General features: G+C 38.8%; 1 protein-coding gene across 10 annotated transcripts in view; it reads right to left on the bottom strand.

Moving 5' to 3' along the window:
- PCDH9 (protocadherin 9) overlaps window positions 1-25667 on the bottom strand; it is a 913990-nt gene that overhangs the window by 734554 nt on the left and 153769 nt on the right. The window lies entirely within an intron of this gene.

The raw sequence follows: 25667 nt of genomic DNA, 5'->3' as shown, positions 1-25667 counted from the left end.
AATGACTTTAAATGTTCATGCCATTTCATGGAATGCTTTAACAATCCACATTAGACTGTGACATAGACCTATTTCTGTAATCTGCTTCTGCAAAACAATCACTAAGTTCAGCAAATACATCCATGATCCATAACAAAATCAGAATCTTCCAGGCCATAGTATTTCTGATTTCTATTTATGGTTGTAAAATCCAGACAGTAAAGATAGCTGACAACAAGAGAAATGTGGTGCTAGAAAAGAGTTCTACAGATACTGCTAAAATGGACTGCTACAATGACAAATGAATGTGTCTTAGAGCAAATCAAGCCTGATTTCTCAGGGCCTCATGGATGAAAACTGCAATAAAGTATCAAATTGTACATGGATACACACAGATAGGGATAGAGTGTGGTTTTTCCTAAATAAAATTGTCTTTGTTGCTGTCCTGCGTTCCCAAAGTTCACAAGGTCTGAGGAGACAGAATGGCAGTCCCCGGTCATTCCATCTGTGTATGGCTGTCCCCAGACACAACATACCACCTGACTACCTTGTTGTGAGGTTCTTTGAGCAACATTTTCCTCTCCCCACTCCCAGCTCTCTGAGCATGGTGGCACTCTGGCTGACATCAGCTTGAGGACAGTTATGGCAGGGAGGGCCAGGAGGAATCAGTGGTGTTCCTGCCCAGTGGCACCAAAACATGTTTGGTACAGCTGGGAAGAAGAGATTCCCTCCAGCCTGAGGGACTCACAAAGCAGACACCATGCAGACACTGGATTTGACATTTCTTGTCTGTGGAAAAGGGGCCCTAGTTACTTAAAATCCAGTAGGACTTTACATATACGAGTGTGATTGCTATATAGATTTTTTTATGTTTTCTGAGCATGTATAAAGCTTTCCTGAAAGAGGACATCTATTTTATATGATTACTTGGGAATAGAATAATTTTTCTGAGATGGAGAGGAAAATACCATTTGCTCCATTCATTGTTCACTTCATGACAAACTACAAGTACATAAAATGTCATACTGGTGGCGATCAGTGCAAAATCTAGATGGAGGTATGGAAGTTCTAAGTGCAAAATGCTCCCCTCTCAAAAATTACAATGTTCAAATTGGTTCGTGATATGAAGTCACGAGAGATGATCCAACCAGTCCATACTTCAAGAAATAAAGTCTGACTGCTCATTGGAGGGAAGAATAGTAGAGGCCAAGATGAAGTACTTTGGCCACATCATGAGAAGAAAGGAAAGCTTAGAGAAGACAATGATGCTGGGGAAAATGGAAGGAAAAAGGAAGAGGGGCCGACCAAGGGCAAGATGGATAGATGGTATCCTTGAAGTGACTGGATTGATCTTGAAGGAGCTGGGGGTCGTGACGACCAACAGGGAGCTCTGGTGTGGACTGGTCCATGAAGTCAAGAAGAGTTGGAAATGACTGAATGAATGAACAACAACAACAATGAAGGCCTTCAAATGCTAATGAAGGTGATCAGCCAAACATTCACACCTAACTGCAGCAGGGAAGAGCTCCTTGCCCCACCCCAGCCATTCCACAGATATATAAACCCATTCTTCCTACTTCCAACAGACCTCACAACCTCTGAGGAAGCTTGCCATAGATGCAGGCGAAACGTCAGGAGAAATGCCTCTAGAACATGGCTCTATAGCCCGAAAAAACCCACAAGAACCTAGTGATTCCAGCCATGAAAGCCTTCGACAATACATTGAACAACAATGAAGTCACAGCATTTATTGTATGGCATACAGACCCACTACAAGAAAAGACAACTGTACTGAATAAATATGGAGATCAAATGTAAAATGTATTTTTTTTTTTTGCAAAATGGATATCCCCTTCCATTCCCTTTAAACCCCCTCATATTTAGGTGTGGCCTTCAAACATATTATTAGCTTATAGGTGCAAGAAGTTTGTGAGCATTTTTACTGCACTTGATTCTTAAAACAGATTGAGTACTGCACTCATTTCCACAAGTGACATGACACCACAGGTTATACAACAGGCAAAATGTAATGAGAAATGGATATTTATGGAAAACAAATGTTTTTTGCCTTTTCATTATTTTCCCTTCCTTTTTGATAGCTCCACAACTTTGCTTACACTAATTTAAACTTCTCTCACGTTGCTTTCCTGTAAATTTGCACCATTTACAGGAAATCCACAAATGTGCCCTCAAGATGAGATAATAGCACTAATTAAATTCATTATAAGGTCAGCTCCCATTATAATAAATGGCCATCTCCCTACAGAACTGAATGGTGAAGGATAAAGGCATTGGCACAAGGTTTAATTGTACTGGTATCATCCAAAATGAATGGCTATAATTCCATACCTCCTAAAGAAAAAATGCAATGAAATATAATGCTTACCAACACACATTTTGGTGCCTCAAATGTTAGAACATTTTTGGAGGTATATCTGACCTCTTAATTTTAAAAAATGGCACCTGTTTCCCCCTATCAGCTACAGAACATATGCTATATATCAGTCTGATAACTGTATTGAAGAAACTAGAGCTGATGCAATTTTCTGAATCAGGGTGCCAAATAACCTCAGGGACATGATTCAAACACAAGACACCGATTTCTTGTTTGTGTTTTTTTGGGTATATGTTTTCTGGTGTCTCTTGTATACAGCCAATATGGAAGTGCAATGGTGGACCTAATTTTCTGCCTCCTCCCTAGATCATGAAATATAACTTTAGTGGGACATATTCATTATAAATATTCACATTATTGTACTACGTGTACAATTTTCTAGTTATAGTGTCTCATTTTTGGTTTGTTTTTAAAATGAACGATAACAATTAATACAACATCTAATCTACATTCCTATCTCATTTCACCTGTTTTTAACAAGGAGAAAAGTTGGCACCTGGCTTGGATATTGTACTCATTCATTTTAGTTGTTTCCCTTATGCTGCAGGTGACATCATTATTGTCGAAGGCTTTCATGGCTGGAATCACTAGGTTCTTGTGGGGTTTTTTTGGGCTATAGGGCTATGTTCTAGAGGCATTTCTCCTGACGTTTCAACTGCATCTATGGCAAGCATCCTCAGAGGTAGTATGTAGACATCATTATTTGCTGTGATTACCAACCCAAGTTGTATTTGGATTGATAAAATGATCTCCTTGGATTTAAGGGAGGCTAGGATCTGCAACTCCTCTCCTGATGATAAAATTGTCACTTATGTGATCAGTGATAGTGGGTAGGGAGCAGAGATGGAAGACCCTTTTACACTGCCCTAAATCCCATGATAGGGAATGGTTTTACCTGAGGAGTCCAAACAATGCCTCAAGTAAACTGGAGAAAACTGGGATATCCCCGTTTTCTCTGCATTAATTTGGCAGTTGCAAGAGCCAGACTTTAAGCTAAGGTATAGATTTTTGCAGGTGGAGATTGACAATCAGGATAGTTTCCAGAGTCCTGGGAGTCAATCCCCTGAGCAATTCGAGTTCTTTGGGAGTCAATCACCTGAGCAATCCTGGTTCCTTCCAGGATTTTGGGCAGTGTAGAAGGACCCTAAGGCTATGTGCAATCCCAACCATGGGAGAAGCCTGTCTGAGAAATGCTACAGGAGATGCAAGAACAAACTTTCTTAAGAAGCAAGATCTAAAATAATAGACTGTGTTTAAGAGAAGTTTTCTGACACTTCTCATCAATTTACATCAGCATTTAAACTAGAGTCTTGAGTAAATTGACTGTAGAACTTTTTCAAATATCTTTTGAGAAAGAACAAAGAGTTAAGAATTGTGGTATTTTTTACAAACAGTACTGAAGAATAAAAAATGCAAATGTTTTATAAAAGATAATAATTATACAAACACCCAGTTGTAAGAAATGTCAGAACATGATTGTTTACCTCTAGAACAAAGACAATCTGTCTTAGCTGGAGATACCATACTGGCAGAAATATAAGCGATTCTATTTTTGGAGTAGGCAAACGAATTCACCAGGTAATGAAGATGGAAATGTCTGGATGATCAAGCATTTTGGGATGAAATATTTAATGAAGTGAAATTGATGAGAGAAGATTTACAAGGTAAAAAGAAGTCCTGAAAAGTACATGGCTGAAAAGCCTAATCGGGATGACAAAGATTGTCCCTTCAATGAAGGAAATGAAGAAGTCCAAGCTGGAAAAAAAGACATGGAGACCCCCTCTGTATTGTCAGATAGAAGAAATGAAGAATTCCTTGGCTGGGTGGAATCCACTTCAATCAAGGGATTTTATAGTAGAGAGCACACAGTGACTTTGGAAGATTTTACAGAAAATTACATTTTTCTGGACAGAAGTGTGAAAGAAGAAATGAAAGGGAAGGGATGAGCTACCAAGATAGCTGACGAGGAAGTAAGCAAATTGTTTAAAATTAAGATGAACTTTATGTCTGGGCCTCACCTACACTGATCATTGCATACAGTTCAAAGTTAGTTTAATTTCTGGTGACCAAATAACGGACAGCCACAAAAGCACTTAAAAGAAAGTCCTTACTGCACACCAGTGCTTTGTGGTTGTGTAATCACCACCCAGGCCTCAAAACAGGTTCTGGGATTTCCTATGTAACCCTCTGCACAGTGAAATCACTTTCTTCAAGATCTGACTTAAATGGTCAGTGAAAATGAGCTCTAGGAGTCATTACAGATTAATTTATTTGGGTGAGTCATGTCCAATTTTTATAATGGTTGAGATTTGATAGCAAACAGCACATCAAGTATAAATATTTTAAGTGATAAAATAATTTGTTTTATTTTCCTTAGGACCTTATCACACACACACACTCCATGTACCCCAGTGCTGGTTCACCAGCAAGCATGGTGAAATGGCAGGCACATGGGGTGACTCTGGTGACCAGCATGCAGCTCCAGTGTGGCGATGCTTCCCCCCCCCCCAATCAAATGGGGCATAAATGTGATGGATCCATTGCAGCAAGCACAACATAGGAGCCTTCCTGTGTTGATGAGGAAGCGTCCTAGGATCCTTCCATGCCAGTTGAGGCAAGGCCTCCACCGGAGGTTGATGGGCATCGTGTGATGGGCTGGGTGCTCATCCATCCCTCAGGTAGCCGGCAAATGTCTTAGGATGCTTAAATTGGTAAGTGTGATGAAGTCCTTTAACAGTAGTAGGCATGTCATTCCTTTTCTCATGTGGGAAGTTTCATTTATATGTTTTATGAGTTACATTACATTTTAAGAGAAGGTTGGATAAATGCTATAAGCTATAAGCTAGACACCCACATGTGCATGCATGTGTGTGTGTGTCTGTGTTTGAAGATTACAGGCTTCACATTTGGTGTATATTTAAGTTGAAGAAACGCTATGTAGAAAAAAAATGTTGTTTGTAATGTGGTATGTTGGGAAAGGATTGTGAAATTGCCATATTATAAAAAAATAAGAACATTTTATTTGCAATAATTCTCTTTTTTCCCTTTGTTAGAATGGAAAGCTTCTTTTTGTAGCAAAAAGAAAATAATACGCTAACCGTAGATTTTTATAATTCATGGGTTCGGTTAAGTTGAAGAATTTTATGAATTGTATCTACATTGAAGATACTATATACAATAAGATATATAACCATCATTAGATAAGTTAGAAGTTAAACATAAATTCTTTTCCTGTTCTTTCCTGTTCTCTCTCTCTCTCAAATACTTTTTCCTCTACTTTTGCACAGTATTTGTAAAAAAAATTGTAGTTTACTATACTGGAAATTATCTAACAAAAATATCATTAAAGAGGGTGGGAAGCTTAATTGTTTTACATTTTAAATTTGAGAACGCATTCACCTAAGCCAAAAGAGTAATTTCAAACAAAGTCCAAAGTGTTTTGATAAAATGCATCAAGTAGGTTTCACTTGTTTGTAATTTCACTGACAGTGTATAATGGTAGGGGAGAGGTGGCCTCCCAGAAAGAGAGGCCGTGTTAAATGACATTGCAGTGTTGAGTGCCTAGCTGGGGGCAGAGGTGTTTTAAAATGATGCCATTGGCAACCCTTCCTTCAGTCAAGAAACGTGCACTTTTGTGCAACAATGGGCATTTCAACAAACTGTGTTTCATGGTGAGATTGTTCCCAAGACAGTGTTAATTGAACTGGTAAAAGGATGAAGGCTTTCCCCTGACATTCAGTCCAATTGTGGTCAACTCTGGGGGTTGGTGCTCATCTCCATTTCTAAGCTGAAGAGCTGGCCTTGTCCATAGATACCTCCAAGGTGATGTGGTCAGCATGACTGCATGGAGTGCCGTTCCCTTCCTGCCAGAGTGATACCTATTGATCTACTCACATTTGCATGTTTTGAAACTGCTAGGTTGGCAGAAGCTGGGTCTAACAGCGGGAGCTCACTCAACTCCCCCGATTCAAACCTGTGACCTTTATAATAATATAATAAAACTTTATTTATATACCGCTCCAACCAGGCATGTAGCCGGGGGGGGGGGGGGGGCTCGGGGGGCTTCAGCCCCCCCCCAAAAAAATTCCCATGGTGGCTCGCAAAAAGGCCTTACTGGTGCATTATTTAAACTGTTATGTTTATTCATATCATGATCTGATTACCATACTCAATATATCCCATATGCATGGGGGTATTGGGGTAATGATACAAAAGGTTTGCTAGGCTAGACCCTCTTTCACTCAGACTCAGCCCCCCCCGAAACTCAGCCCCCCCCCGAAACTCAGCCCCCCCAAATCCCCCCCTGAAAAAAATTCAGCCCCCCCCCCCCCCCGAAATGAAATCCTGGCTACGGGCCTGGCTCCAACTCCCCGAGGGGACTCAGAGAGGTTCCCAAGTAACATCACAAAACATACAGAGTAAAAGCAACATAACCATAAATTTAACAAACAAAATACAAGCATAAAAATTTTCGCCATAACACACATATAAAAAGTAATCCTGCCTGTTCAAGGCAATTAAAAATTTAAAAGGCCGGGACAAGATGTGTGCAAGCCCAAAAATTCTAGGGGCCCCGAGAATTAAGTGCAATGCTATGGCAGGCAACAATAATATTAGGTATTCATTCCAGGGCCGATTAGAGGAAAGAATCTGGGTAACTGGCAGGAAGAACAAGACCATATTAGACAATGTGTGGGGCTGAGTTACAACTGGTCATTTTCAAAGGCTTGTTGAAACCACCAGGTCTTCAAGCTCTTACGAAAGGAGGGGAGGGATGAGGCCTGTCTTATTTCCCATGGAAGGGCATTCCAGAGATGGGGGGGCCACCACTGAGAAGGCCCTCTCTCAATCAATCAGCAAGTTCATCAGCTCAGCGGCTTAACCCACTGTGCCATGAGGGGCTGCTCCACAATTAAGTGCAGCCAGACGACTGTTTTCAGTTTTTAAGAAATGTTTCTATGAAGCAAGTTTCAACACTGCTATAGTTTATGATTATGATTATTTAATTTGAGTTATAATTTAGATGTGTACCTGTTATACTGTTTTACTATTTTGCTTGTTTTAAACTTGGGTATTGCAGCTCTGATGTGACAAGGGAGGATGAAACTAGGTCTAAGAAGGCAGTGCTAGATGTTTTTGTGAGATCCATTAGGTAGTAATTTAAGCTGTCGAAAGTGAAACAAAGCTTTGCCCAACAGGTAAGAGATTAGTTACGCAGTAAGCAGCTTTGTTCCCCCTACCCCTGTCAGTTTTATTATTTCCAGTGTATTTGTGCCCAATGTTTGCTAAGTCCACGATTCCAGTTGTACCAATCTACTTTATTAGATCCTGCTATACATTAATTTGGCCTCTATCAAACCATTTCATTGCTGCTAGTTAGGCTACCTTCCATTCCCAACAGATTCCCACAAAATACCCAGCACTGCCCTGAGTTTCATAGTATCTTCACAAAGTTGAAGCTGTTTGATGGCAAAGGGCAATTAAAATGATTTGAAATTTGGTTTTACAGTGTTGCATTGGTTTTGTGACCCTTTTCTGAATTATTTTGTAGAGATTATTATCAAGAAGAAACATTATTTTACTTTTGGCTTATCATTACATTATTTGTTTTGCTCTTCCTTGAAATCATGTGTGTCTGGTTTTCTTGGATGTCTAAGCAGGACCATAACTGAATGATTACCTGGAGACAGCTGGTTCTATGATGCTTGCACCAAAGCTTAAAGGTAGGAGTCTTGACTTCCAAACCAATGGTACCAGATTCAATCTTTACCATTTTGAACAAAATTAGAAGCTGGAACATGTTTTCCCTTCCCTCTAACTCCCAAATAGCAGCTGGTGGTTTCCAGAACTTGTAGTGCAACACAGACAATCGTTCCATGCTTAGATCCCCGGGTGAAGTAAGATATGTATCTTCTTTGAAGCCATAGAGAAACTTTGCTGCCAGCTAGAAATGAACATATCAACATGTGCTGAAGAGACCAATGATGTGATTAAGTATAAAACAGTATTCTGTGTACCTAACTGCTTCATTTACTCTTTCAATTTGCCAAATCATGTTCAAAGCAACATTTTGAACTTATTTGATAAACAAATAGGCCTTGATTAAATCTGAAAAACAGCCACAGTAGCAGTGAACATTCCTCCACTATGCTTGGTATTATCTTTCAAAGATTCATGTCACTGCTTTGTGAAAAGCAGGGCTGTGATGAATTAGTATCAGATGCATATGGAATTTACCCATGTGAGACTAACAACTGTTAGATGCCTGAGGTGGCAACAGCACATGGTTCAGTCTGCTGCCTCCAGCAAGATGGCTTCTGACAGCACCTGACCAAGCAGTTGTGTTGTGTGTTTTCCATGGGAATTATGCCAAAATTAAATGAATTGAATTAAGAAATTACTCAAAATTGCTGGCAGGAATGTCATGCTCTGTAGGCACTGCTGAGTAGAAAGCCAGTTCTTTTTTTCCTCTTTATTTTACACAATAACTGAAACTGCATGACATTTACCTTGGGATAAACTCCATCAAATATAAAGAGACTTTCTTCTGAGTAAACACACATAGATCTCTACTATCCAATTACAAATAATGGGATCATCATTCCTGAAAATTTGCTATTTTTTTTTCTTAAAGAATGATTAGTCTACAGAGGTTTCAGAGGTACACTGATATTCATTTCCCACCCCCATACCTTAAGAATACAATAGAGATTACTAATTACATTTATGTGGATGTAAGTCACTGATTTTAACTCAGGGCCGCCCTTCCACACGTCCAAATCCCACGCCGGGTCACAGGTTTACCTGAGGTGTCCAAATGACATGTAGGGAGCTTTGGAGAGGGGAAAGCCCCCATGTCATTTTAACACATCAGAAGCTTTTATCAAAGGGTCTGAGCATGGGGGGAGGGAATGGGGGCTGAGGGCTATTTGGCTTTTCTCCCAGCTCAACCTCTGGCCACCACCCCAGCAAAAGTGTGGGCTTTGGGGCTGGTGTCAGGCCTGAATATCCCAGTTCCTCCTGGGATTCAGCCTTGTCTAGAAGGGCCTTCACTTGAACTTTCTTCTGAGTATATAATATATGTGTAACAATGTAAGTGGTGTTGAAATGAACCTGAAAAATGTTGCAATGAAGTAAAGATATTATCTCAATGGAATAAATAGTAGTTAATTAGTCATATGAGGTTAACAAAAACAATAGTTTAAATACAGTATGAGGTTAGTAGGGGAAAATGGTTCTGTTAGGGTTTTCCTGGTTTTTTCCCTAGTTTTACATACAGTAGTATATTCCGTCTTGTACTCTTGAAGGATGGTTGTTCCATGGATTCCACAAGCACTTATAAACTTGTAAACACTTGTTCTACTATTGTGTTGTTGCTGTAGCTATTTTAACACTTTAACAACTAATTGCACAAGATTGGCAGTCTTCTGCCAGTTTTGCAAATGGAAACTGCACTAGAATTCCTGTTCCATATCCCACAATATCGTCTAGAAGTAGGTGCCCATAAGCACAATGTCATTTGATATAGACTGACTGATTTTATATAGGCTGAAGACTGGGAATATTATCACATACATCTGTAATAAATAAATAAATAAATAAATAAATAAATAAATAAATAAATAAGGGGGCTTGTATGAAAATGGGGATAGAAGGACTTGGGAGAAGTCATGTCCATGCATTTGTGGTAAGGTCAACATGCTTTTGGCTTTCTCAAAATGTGTTCAAAATATCTGTGCAGTAAGAAGAGGGATAGGCAGGCATGTCTAGTAAGACAGGTGTAGCACAGCAAAAACCATTTCATGAGATGCGTGTGATAACATCCTGGCCGAAATCTGGAAAAAAAACTCAATGGAATTTCCATTTAGATGATCCAGATGAGTATTGCAAATTATGTTATGTCCCCCTTTTGTTGAGATGTCGGGGAAAAATGACACTTTTGAAATCTGTAGCTTTTAAATGTAAACTTAATTTAACAGTGTATTAAATATCTCTGATTATAGCTTGAGCTCAACAATCACTTGGATATTCATTGCAGCTGTAGAAGTGAAGGGTATTTTTTCTTCACTCTCCTAAAATAATACGGAAGGCACAGAATGAAATTTCTAATAGTAGCAAACACCACGCCTAACCCCATTGGATGAACCCCATGGAATGAAGAAAAATCCTTATCCTTTTATTCCACACAGGTATTGTGGCAGCCCTCTTTGGGCTGGGGACTGTGACTTTCTTTTATGTTTGAACTCCTTTCCCAGATTCAGTTATGCACATGGTTTGTCACAGGTGGTACTTTGATAGCTTCTCTCCTCACTGGCACCCTTTCCCTTTTTAGATTCACGTCAAACCTCTTTCACTCACTTGAAATGTTTCTACACTCGTTTGCCTTCTTCTTTCTTGTCTCTTATGTCTCCCCCTCCTACCTACACTTTTTTCTTCTCTTTGCTCCTTTGGGATTAATCGGCTTCCCAAACCCTGTATCTCTGTCTCTCATCTGTGTTCCTTTGCCACCCTCATCACTTCTTCCCACCCTTTCAGTATCTTTTGTACAAAGCTGGTATTTTTGTTCCATCTTTTCCTGCTTGGGCTTCCTCCCCCTCTTCTATCTTCTGCCTTCATTCTTTTCTTATTTTCTGTCCCTTAGCTTCTTTATTCCCCTTTTCTTCATAGTGCTGAGCTCATCCTCAGTAGATTATGGTAATAAGAGTCATAAGTAATTATATGATGTAGTATATTCTACCTTAGCAATGGCAAACTCTGCTTTAGTTGCTATGGTATTACATACACTACAACTGTCCCCAAGTTGACAGGGACAATCCCAGTTAATCCTGTGTCATTCCATTTTTTGAGAAGTTTTAACAATGCCCAGTCTCTCCTCCTATCACTTTCCCCATTTGTTCTGCATTCAATTGTTCTAAACTGAGCTGAAAGTGCAAAAGTAGTTTGCCCTCAATTAACTCAGCAATGGGAAGAGGAACAGGAGAATCTTGCAGGCACAGAATATTGCTACAGCTCCCTTAGATGGAGTGCAATGTTTACCTCCTTATTAAGAACTTTTGCCATGTTGACCTTCCTTTGATGTTGCTTGCCCATATGAATCCCAGTTTTCATTTGTGACATGTTGGCGGATATTATAGTAATAGTAGTGTAGGAGTAACAATTAAAAAAATGTCATGGGTTACATAATTCTATTCCGAAATAGAACATATAAGGGAGAATAACTTCTATTTCAGTGAGTAGAGCATTTCATCCATTTCTTGAAAGACTCCCAGGGACAAAGGCAAAGGCTGGGATCAACTACTGCTGCTGCTACTCAATTGTGCCATGTTAGTATATTACATGGATATAAACAGTTAAAAAAATAAAGAAATAATGAATTGATGGTCTCTAGGTCATCTTGTATTACATGGAGAAAAAGGAACCTGCTTTTCTAAAATATTAATTTTGTCATGTATTCATCGCAACGTAAGAAATTAGGTCATTTGGTCCTCTTTTTCAACCAGCTGGACAAACACTCTGAGAGCTTTTTCCACTTCAAAGGCTCACTTATTCTTCTGATAATGACCTTTTGCTGTCTGATGCCTCCCTCTTGCACAAAAAGAAGATAAACTGAACTAAAGGCTAGCCATGTTATTTGGCACAGGAGGTTAAATTACCTCAAGCACATTTCCCCATCTCTGAATACATAAAAATATTGGAAAAAAATACAATATTGCTAAATTAAATAATCACTTGCTGGTCTTAAATGATGTCCAAAATCTGCAATCTGAAACAGTTGCCTCATTCTGACTAACAGCAGAGCCATTCCTTCTTCTGACCATCATGATCCAAGCTTACTAGCCAAACTAAACTACAGTATTTGCCAAAACATGTTGAGAAAATATATTCATTGTAAGATTGACCATGCCACTGGGAAAGATCTGTAAGAATCATCACAATGCAAGCTATGGGGCAAGGCCCATAGAACTAAGACTAACTTTTCCATCAGCACTCCTTGCATGTCACTGCGTTGTTACATTTAACATTATAAATGGCTCCAGCATAACAACAAAACACATTTGTCACCTGAACCGGTTCTCCTATGTGCCAAAGCCCTTCAAATTAATGCTGGATGCATGAAATATAGTGACAGTCAGGCCTCCTGCATGTGTGAGGCTGGCAAATGAATTTATTCTGTTTTGCAGGCGATTTACATCACTATAGCACCAGGCTGCGTTCCTTCTAGTCAGATACCTGAAAAATGATTCTGTTAAAAGAAGCAATTGGGTATGCAGTAAGTCTATGAACAGTTTTCCATTGCATTTGTCACCACAATAAATTAAAAATAATAGAACTTTCAGATCTCAATATTCCCACAACAGTCAGCATGAAACTTGAACTATAGCATTTTACGATACAGAAAGTTAGTCCAGCAAGCATTCTAATTGCCTTGTCTTGCTTCTCAGGCTCCATAATTACTTTTTGTTTCATGTGGTGACAATCTCAGTGCCTTCTATTTGTTTACATGTAGCCAAATAATTTGAAGTCCTCATCCCCGATTTGTGCCTTTATTAAAATAAATAAATAAATACAAATGCATTCCCTCAATCAGCCACCAACTGACCAAGAACATCATCTTCAGGTAAAAAAAATATGTTCCCCTTAATGTCCAAATCATTATGATTTAAATTGACAAGTCCTATCCAACAGGCATTTACTATCCCAATTTCAGATTGTATCCCATAAGTAATCCATTCGGCCAAAGGGGAAATAAAAGATATGACAGCCTATAAACAAATACAGGCCATTTCTTCTCTGCGGATGTTATCACACACATCTCCAAAAATTGCTTCTGTCATAGCAAACCTGTCTGAGATGGAAGCATTCCATGCCTCTTCTTACCACATAAAATATTTTTTAACATGCTTTGAGAAAGCTCAATGCTTTTTGACCATACCAGAAATGCAAAGATGTTATTTTTCTCAATGTGTATTGTCCCCAACTTCATATATGTTCTGTTTCTATTGAGAGATGTAGTTATAGATACATATGAATAAAAACCTGGACTGTATTGAGGCAAAAGTATGTACGAGTGGGAAGTTCTGCAAAAAGCTGTTACCATGCAAGAAAAATAAATTTTCAATTAACATAGAAAATGACTTGGTGCAGGCAAAAAATATCAGATTTATTTATTTAAAGGAAGTGATTGAGATTTTAAAGGGGTGGAGTCAGTTTTCCTTTATAGCCAAGAAGGACAAAGGTTGAATGATCAGAAGGAGAAAGGGTTTGATTTTTCTGTTTCAACTAAGAAATTGGATGACCAGAGGAAGAAAAGATTATGTTTTCTCCTTTCTTAGGGAAGGGGGGAGCTACATGCCATCCCAATTAAAGTTGGGATGGCATGTAGCCACCCCAAAGCCCCCTAATTTTTCCCTAAAAGTTAAATACAACGTACCTGGCCATTACAACTTTCCACAATGCCTGAGGAGACAGAAGGGGCGAGGAGGAAAATTATGGCAAATACATTTTACTTAACTTTTAAAGCAAAATAGGAGGGAGGGGGTGGGCACCCTTCTGTATATTTGGATTCTAGGAGCCCAAAAGGTATGAGATAGCAATGGGGACTCACCCTCTGATAGTCCCAGGACCACCCAAAAGTGAGTCCCCACAGGCCCAATACCCCATTAGACCCGGGCCTTTCAGGAAGACCTTGATCTAATGGGGTATCAAACCTTGGTTTGTTCCAAATTAATTTGTTTTTACTGAAATCATTGTTTAGATGTCTTGGGTAAAAACCAAGATGGGTCTCAAGACATGGAGCTGTCTGGATGGGCCCTGAGACATCATTTTGTGATTAGCAATCTAGAAAATAACATGAAATAAATCAATATATTAACAAAGCAGTTCGCACATTGCTTCTACACTTGGGCTATTGTGTGACAGAATTACTGACCCATTGAATATTTATAGATGTGAGAATACTGACTTATTAGCTATATTATAAAATTGAATTACATAACATATTTCCCCCCAATGATGGAATCAAAGGGTACTCCTCATTTGTATACTCATCACACATTGTTTCAGATATCAAGTGATGATATGCATGCATGATTCTGCTATTACAGATTTCTTAAAGTAAACAGGAACCTGGAGTTCAGAGAGAGGGGACCTAAAAATGTTCTGTCTTGATCTTTCCTAATGGTTCCTTTGTATAAATGGTCCCTGTTGTGACAGCACAAAAAGTGAAGAAAGGTAGCCTTTTCCCTGACAACACAGACTTTCATTGAAGCTGTGGCCCACATGTCTGTGGGAATGTTTAAAATGGAGATGTCTTCACACACATGGAGGCTTACCTGGGCCCTAAAACATTGTTTGCACAGCTTTCAAAGATTTGAGGAAGCCTTTATACATGGAGGTCTGTTCACAAAGGTTTTTCACGCTGCAAGCGTAAGACTAGGGAAAGCTGCATATCTTCAGCCATACAGTGCCTTTAGACATGCTTTTTCCTTTCTTATAAGGAAAGTATAAAAGAGGAAGGTGCTAATGCAAGCACAGCTTGAAGCGGGACAAAACACAGAACCATAAATTACTATTTCACTTATATATAGTAAGCTGTAATTGCAAATCTTGACATACTTTCTTGAAATAACATCACAGTAGTTAATAGGCTGGACAATCTGCCCTTGTCTGAATATATGCTTCCTGAGTTTTGCATTTCCTGAATGAGCCTGACTGAGCTTTAAGTTCCTCAGGGGAGAATGTTCTCTAGGTCACACTATCTTAAGAGGAATGTTTGGTGAGATATGGGAGAGTCCTTTTAGTACGTACTCCCAGGTTGCCATCCTTCTTGTTCTTTTTCTTCCAGCAGGTATCTACATTTTTATTTAAACAAACATTCCATGTCTAATGTTAACATTTGCTGTTGTCACATTTTAATTAATTTGTTTTGATGTGTTTATTTAATAGGGGTTTTTTTGCAAAAAAAAATATTTATTAATACCTTTGAACACATGTTATTACATGCTTTCACTTCATTTCTAACTTACAGTGATCCTAAGATGAATTTGTTGTTGGAATTTCTTAGTACGATTTAATCAGACAGGGGGTGGGGGGGGGGGGTGTTGCCAAGACTGAGGGATTGTGACTTGCTGATGGTTGCCAAGTTGATTTCCAAGACTAGAAGGGATTCCAACTCAGGTCTCCTAGATTCATAGTCCAAAATTTACTATGCTGGCTCTTGATTTCTTATCTCATGGGCCTTGCTGAAATTCATGTTCTGGGCTCCTCTGAGTCCCATTTGGGAGAAAGGCGTGATATAAATAAAGAAAATAAATAAGAAAATAACTAATAATATTGACTGAAGACTTTAATTTGTAATAATGTCAGCCTGCTGCAGATGCTAATGTTCTCAATTTCACATGTTTATGATATCTGGGCTATCGGTTCAGTCCTGTACTCATTGATTTAGAAATGAGCCTCACAAAGGAAGATACTTTTTAGACCCATGGAAGTTCATCCTTTCTGGTTGTTAAAGTCTGTTTAAGTTGGGGCTTGTCTGGGAATTCTGGGAGCCAATGTTCTTGGTCACAAAATTCTGGTTGTGTTATGTTCCTTCTCTTACATCTGAAAGGTGCCAAGTTACAGTATGGCTGCTCTCCAAGTCATTGAATAGCTGTATTGTTTGATCTGTCACTTTGCCAATGAAGCCTGGGTGAGTTTTTTCCCTTTTTTAAATCTGTTTAGGGGGCTTTTGGGGAGGGGGTTGGTATTCCCACAGTTTTTGGCATAATTTAGCCCAGAAAACTGTGGGAATACTGTCTGGACTGCAGTGCCTTTAATCCAGACACCGGAAGTTGTGGGCTTATCCCGCACCTTCCAAGAAGGCACAGAATAAGTCCAGTATCAAATTAATTTGCCAATTAATTCTGGTTTGTCCAGGATGTTGTCTGGACTCAGAGTCCCCCTTTTTATTGCAGAAGTTTCCGCATTAAAGGGGCTGTCTAGTTCCACCCTCACAATAATAAATCCATCATCAAAAGTACAGTACAAGCAGTTCCTTAGTTACAAACAGGGTAGGTTCTGTCAGTTTGTTCTTAAGTTGAATTTTATGTACATCAGAACAGGTACCTTTTCAGTGTATCCCCAGCCATTTATTTTTTTTTAAAAAAAAAATTGGATAGCATAGAGAAGGGTTAACATCCCTGTGGAGTTCGTTTTGCCTGTCTGTGCCCCTGTTTAGATAATTTCACCTCACTTGCAGTCCCTGGGAGAACTGGATTTTGAAAATGTTGAGTTGATGTGGAAACAAGGGCTGGATCTACACTGTCCTATGTCCCAGTATCTGATCTCCAATTATTTGCTTATCACAGATTGTCTGGCAGTGTAGACTCATATAATTCAAAGCAGATAATCTGGTATCAGATCCTTGGATATAGAGCAGTTTAGCTCCAGCCAAGGATTTATGATGAACCTTTAGTGGAGACACATTTTTCCCACATGGTAACCTTTAAAGGAGTAAATTTCTCTTCTAAGGGTAGATGTCTGCTCACTTTCTGTTGTCTCGGGGATACAGATAGCAGTCAAAAATTTCACGATGCTTCTAACCCAGGCCCATAGCCAGGATTTCGTTTCGAGGGGGGGGTAAAAAATTTCGGGGGGGGGGGGGGTTGGGGGGCCTGAGTTTCGGGGGGGTGAGTCTGAGTGAAAGAGGGTCTAGCCTAGCAAACCTTTTGTATCATTATCCCAATACCCCCATGCATATGGGATATATTGAGTATGGTGATCAGATCATGATATGAATAAACATAACAGTTTAAATAATGCACCAGTAAGGCCTTTTCGCGAACCACCAAGAATTTTTTTTGGGGGGGGGCTGAAGCCCCTCAAGCCCCCTCCCTCCCCCCCGGCTACATGCCTGTTCTAACCCCACACTATACTAACCAAAACTTTCACTTGGGGATGTTTGTCTTAAAATGTTATTTATTTTGATCAGTGCATATAAATGCTCAAACATTTTTCAAATACTGCAAAATCCAGTATGTAAGCCGTATGTTTGTAACTCAGGGACAGTATGTATAGGATTTCAAATTGCACTGCACGGTCGCATGTTCCATTCTTATAACTCCGGACTTATTTCTAGGCTCCTCCCCATCCAATTGTTAATCATAAACAACATGACACATAGTCTAATTGCAGCCTTGCTTATCTTGGAAGCTAGCTATGGAAACCACAACATTAAAGCACTGATTGTCCTAGTCCTGTACTTCATCATGTATGAAATGTGAAATCATGGTTAACAGGAAAGGAAAGGAAACTCCATCCTCTTTCCCGGTAGTGAGGAAGAAATGCAAGGGTTCTCACTCTGGTTTATGAAACAAATTTAAAATATAGTTTAGGTATCCAATTAGATTTTTCAAAATGTAGAATCTTGGAGAATACCTGAAAATGAGTTGCTCTAATCTTTATTTTCCTTTCCCCGTCTATGAAGAAAATGAAGTGACAGTCAATGGTAAAACCAACTATATTTATAATGGGGGAAAAGAGGTTAATTCAACATCCCATGGTCTGTTGAACCCAATCTCCATACTTCCCCCAAAGCAACAACAAATGCACCAAGGAAACGCAATCAGAGCATCAAGCCCACTCTAGCAAACGTGTTATGCCAACCCATTAATAATGTTGCCCCTCGGCAAAATTCTAGCTCAACACAAGCTTGATTGACCAAAAAGTTGCTCCCAAGCCTCACATTATCAGGCTTCCTTTACATTATGTGCTCACAAGGGCAAATTAGAAAATGCTGTGTTCTGATAACAGATCTCCCCCAAAGAAGAGTGAAGTAACTGGACAAAATTCATGGAAGGCTGATTATAGTGACACTAATTGGTGGAAAATTTGACAAGTTATAGATAACTGAGTTGTCTTTACAAAGAAGAGCTCATTTTTCTATATTCCTTTCCATGCCAATCACAGGCGCAGGAGTGAAATACCGGTGAACAAGCCTTGTTGAATTAAGCCATTCAGTGATGAAAGAAGGAGCTTAATTTTGTTTCCTTGCATCTTTTCGCACTGCCAAAGAAAAGCCCCCATTGTCCTTGCTGTAGGCTTCCCTTTTATGCCTCCAGGTTCTCTGCCAACTTAATTGTGAAATCAAGCTGCATCCCCAAGTGAAAGTGAGGTGGAGGGAGGGGGGAAATCTCATGTCTGATTTCTTCTTTTTCCCCCTCTTCTTTGGCAATGACTTTTGAATTTAATAAGCATCAATGAGCACACATTGAAAGTTTCTTCAGTAAAGTCACAGCACATGAAAGTATCATTTTAATGGGTTGGAAGCAAACCTCTGTGGAATGTTGTTTAAGCATGTGTGCACCAAAACAAATTACACTTGTAAATTTGTCATAGGCACTAGGCTAGAAAGAGGAAGCCTTCTTTGGAAGCTTTACTACAAGCGAGCATTTCCATAGGCCATTGACTATGGCTGTGATAAGGCAAACAAACAAACAAAAAAATATCTTGTTTAATACAATCAAGTCATGATGGTGTGATGTGAAAAGTGTTTTGTCATCTTTAAAACTATTATGTGGCATTCTATTCTTTTTTCTACATTTCACACGTCTGCATTCCTGAAACTCCACAAAGCAAAACGGCGGTTTTCTGTATTCCTTCCTCATTCTTCTCAAGTCTGAATTCATTAAAAGATGGCATTGGGAAAATCCCATGTTTGTTTGTTTATTATTCTCACTTTCTATCCTGCCCCATTACCAAGGGCCTGGAGTGGAAACAAAACAAGCAAGCAAACAAAAACAAATCAAATCATATGCTAATTTATAATTTACTTAACACCTGCCTAAGCCTGGGCTTTGACTCCAAGCCCAAAGAGGAAGGTTTTTGGTAATTCTGGTAATTCTGGTTCACATTAGTTGTTTAATGAATACAGACTTCTACAGCTGTGTAGCAGCCACTCTCCTCTCTATATACCTCTTGTTCTGATTTCCTGCGATAACAATGGGATTACGTACCACAGGAGATAAATCCCACTTTTTCATGAATATGGAATTCTATCCGTGTTTCAGCCCAAGTCAAATCTATGAAAAATATACCAAAGTTTGCCACAGGGTTCTCCTATTTACAGACAGCATGCTATTTCAGTTGGCTTTAGAGATAAAGCAAATGCTTAACTAATTCAGAACAGTGTTCCACCTGGCCATAGAATGCAACTACTTTTATAGTAACAAGGAACTGTATTCCTACTTTTATACTAGTATAAACAATTAAATCTATGGCAATCCACACACAAAGCATAGTAATGAAAATGTGATTAATTCAATTTCCACCCTTCTTAAAAGCACACTCTTTTGTGTTGAAGCTAATGACATTTTGGCGTAAGATTATAAAATCATTTCTCACACATTTCACCATATATCCAAACTATTTGAAATGTGCACCCCACATAACTAAAATGCATACAAAAGTGGCACCTAACTATTCTGATATGAATTGTATGCATTAACTTTTCATTAGATTGTCTGGACTGCTGATCTTTATGGATCAAAAGTATGATGTACTTTTTATGGGAACAATATCTGTAATCTATTCTAGAAGCAGAACAAAGCCAAAGGAAAAGTACTGCACCTTTTAAAAAGAAATTGCATGGAGGATTTAAATATGGTGGAATATTGAACCCTATATTTCTTTTTAAAATTCATTTCCAATATTGTTTAAAATATATTTCTACAAAAAATAGCAATAATAGACTTTGAACTGCAAGATCCAAAGATATCCGGTGTATCCCTGTTAGTACTATTCACTTATTTCTACTATTGACTATCCATTAAAACTTTGCAGAAATTTTTTTCACTGTAGCTTTTAAAATGCAGAAAACATTGATACATAAATAGAAAAATGTCAAGAAATTAAAATCACCACAACACAAATTATATGCAATATCAACCACCAGTTAATAAGCAGGATCTATGTGTAATCAGAACTGCATCACTGAAAGCAGTATAAATCAAATAATAAATAAAATTTGTTGAGTACCCTTCAGGCCAAATGACCCTTCTAAACAAGCAACAAAGCTGAAAGCAGTAGACCATGCATGTACTAGTTTATGCCGCCAACAGATTTAGATTATGCAATAAGCATTTTGTAAAACTGTATATATGGTAACAATTGCATTGTCTGTATATTGGTATAAAACAGTATATTTGTGATTTTTTAGAAAATGTTGCCACCTCTGTTGAGGCAATGGAAAGTGGAGACCACTGAGAGATTTGTTTTGATAAAGGTGGTGTGATCCAGTGTGACACTGACCTCATTCTTCTTTCACAAGCTTTTAAAAAATAGCACAGCTATAAGAAGAAAATATGCACTCCCCTGTGGGCATCTATGAGTAAAAGACAGGAAGTGGTGACATGGTGTTATATCAGATCATTGTGCAGTGGCTGATACGCATGGGAACTTTGGCATATTTGAAAATAGAGATTATTGGCACCTCTATGTATTTTGAAAATGGCCTATAGGCTTTGGAAGCTGCAGAAATGTAGTTAAGTGAAGAACTGAAATATGAAAAGTAGGCTCAAATGTTCAACCAAGTACTAATAAAGGAGAAGAATGATTATCTTGAGAGGAGGCTATACCAGGGTTGGAGAAACTGTGGCCCTCCAGGTCTTGTGAGATTCCAGTTCCAACAAATTCTAAGGACTGTGCTCACTCACTAATAATGATGGAAAGACTTGTTCATTAACATTTTGAGTGCCACGTTTCCCTACCCCATGGAAGCAAGCCAGCATAACATGTTGCCCGCTGAGTCAAATGCCATGCCACCCACTCATTATATAGAAGCTAGGAACCATTCAGGCCTGTGTTGTGAAGGTTGCATCCTTCATGGAATGTGGTACATCAAATGTTCCAACTTGCTTGACCTCTCAAATGAGGAGGAACTATCTGGTCTTACCTTCAGTACAAAAACTCTTTCTTGGGTGAAGGCCACAACAATACTCTCTTCTTAGTTTTGGTCATTGTTGCTTCCTTCTTTATACTGAAGAATTTCAATCCCACCGTAAACTACATCCTTTCCATCAGTGCTTCATCTGGATTGATTGCGTTGCTGTCAACAGGCTCTAAGTAAATGGAATTGTTTGGGAGGATGGGTCCTGCCCAATTGCACACAGGTGTAAGAAGAAGGGTATTGCCTTTTTATACTTTGAAACCATGATCATTACTTTTTTAAAAGAAGTTTAAAGAAGAAAAAAAATCCTCCACTCCCTATGCTGACAGATGGTACCTGCAGTCCATTACTATCCATACTTTCATAGCGCTATTGTTGAACCATACCAAAACATACTGAAATACAATTTACAAATATATTTCTAGCCTCACTTTCCCTACTTTTTACTTCTTTTTATAGTGTTTCCAATCCATAACTCTACTGAGGCAATGTATCTAAAAACACAGAAGTGTGGTAGCATCAGCTTATAATAATAATAATAATAATAATAATAATAATAATAATACTTTATACCCCGCTCCATCTCCCCCAGGGGGACTCGGTGCGGCTTACATGAGGCCACGCCCATCGAAACAATACAAGCAATATAACACAAATCACAATAAAAATGAACAAAATACATAAAATGCAAAATTAAAATAATATACAACACAACAATATAAAATCAAACATTAAAAACACAGGGAATTTCTATGGCATTGGGTGGTATCTTAGTCCAAACTTAGTCCAAACTATTTGGAAGTATAATTCTGTTCTTTGGATAGATTCTTTAAAATATAACCTAAAATGTAGAGAAGGTTGCCAAATATTGTATTCACTAGCATAGAAGTCGTCGGCACCCAATGACACATACAAGATTGTACTTGCTTCCTTTTTTTTGTGCTAAAAAGTTTGTAAAAACACTGACTGTTGACATTTGTTATGGAAGAATTTGGAAAGGTTATCTTTTGTACTATGCTTCTTTCTAACAGTGCTATCTTGGAAATCTTGGATGAGTACGTAGTTCAAAAAAAGTAATTTTTCCATGTTTCTGCTAAATGTGTGAATGGGCAAATAGGGCCATACCCCCCATTGATTCACCTCTACACTTTGGTCTTAGTTCTATAGATAACATGCTTCTTCAATTTTCATTTTTGACTGCCTATGCATTATCATATTTGAAAATTATGCAATCATCAGTTTCTGTGACACCAAATTTAATAATACAGAAAATCTGTCTGTGAGAACTGGGGCGTTTCTGAACAATGAAACAATAAGCCTCAATTATCTGAGGCAGTACTCCCTTTGCTGAAAATAAATGGGACACTTGGATTAGAGATCAGCTTACTGTGTAAAACAGACTTGAAGTCATCGCTATGTGGAGCATCACATACATTACATAAAGAACCTTTCTCTAGAAATATCATATTTTCTGTCTATGTCATGAAATAATAAAAAAGCAACTATGGATTGAGAGAATGAGAAATTCTTTGTTTCTAATGTTAGCCTTCTCACTAACTCTATGACTATAAAACCAGATGGTTTGTTTTCTATTTTCACCTGCTTTGATTACTTGGGCAGCTAAAGATTTTCAAATCTTGGCCCGGCCTTTTTAAATGTTTAAATTGCCTGGAACAGGCAGGATTCTTTTAATATATGTGTGTTATGGTGACAATTTTTATGCTTATATTTTGTTTTGTTAATCTTATGGTTATGTTGTTTTTTACTTTGTATGGTTTGTGATGTTATCTGGGAACCGCTCTGAGTCCCCTCGGGGAGATGGAGCGGTATATAAATAAAGTTTTATTGTTGTTGTTGTTTGAGCAAGTTATGCAGGTGAATCGCATATCCACCCAAAAAAGCTACTACAAAATGATCAGATGCACATGCTTCATGTTTTGCACAGTAATGTTGTTTTGAATACTTGATCTTATACTTGTAAGGCAAACCATTGTATGTATATTAAATCAGAATTAGTTTGGCAATAGCTTGGCAATAGAGAGAAGTTACAGTTGATCACACTAATGGGGTTGCAGTAAGCATTTCCCACATGACACTACTACTGCTGGTGCTACTAAAACAACTACAATGTTTATTTATTAATTATATTTATTTATACCCTGTTTTATGTCCCCCAAAGGGGACTCAAAACATATGAAGAAGAAGAAGAAGAAGAAGAAGAAGAAGAAGAAGAAGAAGAAGAGGAGGAGGAGGAGGAGGAGGAGGAGGAGGAGGAGGAGGAGGAGGAGGAGGAAGAGGAAGAAGAAGAGGAAGAGGACAAGAGCAGCAACAAAGCAGGTCTTTTAACTATCCAGTTCCATAGAAAAACCAGTACTTTCCTCAGCACAAAGAACTTCTTCTGACACTTCTTTAATATAATGGAATTAACTGGTATTATGAGGTTTATACCCCTCATAGGGGGTGAAAAGAAATAAAGTTTAAAATATAAGAGATGGTAATCATGGAAGATTCTGCATCATTAGAAAGGGGGCAGTTGAGTTACCCAGAAACTTTTCCACCACTCCAAAGGTATCAGTCAAGACTAAGACAATACAGGAATATCTGAGTGACAGTTCAAGCTGCATTCATAAGCAACCTGCCTCATTCAAAGTCAATGAAGAGACAGGCCTTACAAGCCCATGCTGAAAAGTTATTGAAATGTGACTGACATCTCAAAAGAAGGGTGTCAACAGGGTAGCCTGACCTTGTGCTGAAACACTGCAAGGTTAATCAAAGTTATTGCAGCTGGGCACCTCTTAGACCTCCTTAAGATTGAATTTCCCTATTCCCATTACTCCGTGAGCCCCTTTCTCCCTTCCACTGGCAAATCCTTCTCATTTTTGTATTGTCCATTGTCAACTCGTCCCTTGGCGACAATTCAGAAACAAAACAAAACAATGTGCTTGGGCTGATGATTTACCAATAATCAGTTTTCAAAGGCTGAAAAGAAATGATTCCGCATGCAAGGCTTCTGTCTAGACACCAACTCCAGCTGCAAAAAGAAGGAAAGGCAACTTGAAAGCCCATGGGCTAAGACTCCCTATAGCACATCACCATTTTTAATGTCACTACCATCTATGCCACCAATATTGTGGCAGCTTTTTACTTTTTATTTTGCAGAGTTGGTACATGTAGTGGACTTAGGGCCTGTCCAGACAGGACCTTTATTGTGGGAACTCCCGCAATAAAGGAGGGGCTGTCCAGACAATGTTCTGGACAATCCTGAACTAATTCACTACAAACCAGGAAAACCCTGGTTTGTAGCAAATTAATTTGATAGTGGATTTATTCCATGCCTTCTTGGAAGGCACAGGATAAATCCACTATTTCCGGGTCTGGACTGCAGAATACTGCAGTCGAGACAGTATTACCAGAGTTTACCAGGCTAAATAAGCCTGGTAAACCGTGGGAATACCCATCCCCCTCCCCAAGCCCCCAGACCTCTTTAAAAAGTAATATAAACTTATGTGTCCTCCATTAGAAGCCTCGGCTGGCTCTCCCAGTGCGTAGAAATGACACACCAGGAGAGGGGGAGGGACAAAAATCACTAACAGAGGCTTAAAATGGAGGACACATAAGTTTCTATTACTTTTCAAAGGGACGAAAATCACTAATGGAGGCTTCTAATGGAGGACACAAATGTTTCTATTACTTTTCTAAGGGGCCTGGGGACTTGGAGGGAGGGGGTAGGGCCTCTAGACATTCTCTCAGGCTAGTCCCGAGGGAATGTCTGGATACCCACCCCAGAAATCATGCACTTTCTGAGGTAGGTGTAGACAGGCTCCCATAAACATCAGTATGTTTTTTTAAAAAAAAAAAAAAACACATGCTTCTGGGATAAAGGCCTGTCTGGATCCAGCCCAAGTAAATATCAGCAATTGATATAATGAGGAGCTGTTTGGGTCACGACATTTTAGTTCAAATCACTGTTTGACTATGAAAAATCTTGAACTGGTTATTTTCAAACAGATTAAGACTCTTTTAGCCTACATAGGTTTCTGAGAAAAAAATATCAGAAATAGGGATGTAATAAAATCCCAAATCCATAAAATAATAATACCTTTGGCATATTTTTGGAGATTAAATCATTGTTGACTAGCAATATTTTCCCGTTGATATGGGAAAGTACAGTGCTACTTAAAAAATCCAGTGTTCTCTGTCTAAGAAAGTTTGCCTGCATCTCAGTTTGCCTGCATCTCAGTGGAAGTTATTTTGCTGCTGCAAATCAATTTGACTTGTTATGGTCTGCATTTCTCTGCCCTTTATCCCTAGTCTCCATATGGTCTTGAAGAGGAGTGGCCTATGGCCATCATAGGCTTGCCTCTGGGT

This window comes from Anolis sagrei, chromosome 3 (genome assembly GCF_037176765.1).
Source record: "Anolis sagrei isolate rAnoSag1 chromosome 3, rAnoSag1.mat, whole genome shotgun sequence".
Lineage (NCBI taxonomy): Eukaryota > Metazoa > Chordata > Lepidosauria > Squamata > Dactyloidae > Anolis > Anolis sagrei.
This window is presented reverse-complemented; position numbering and strand designations above follow the sequence as displayed.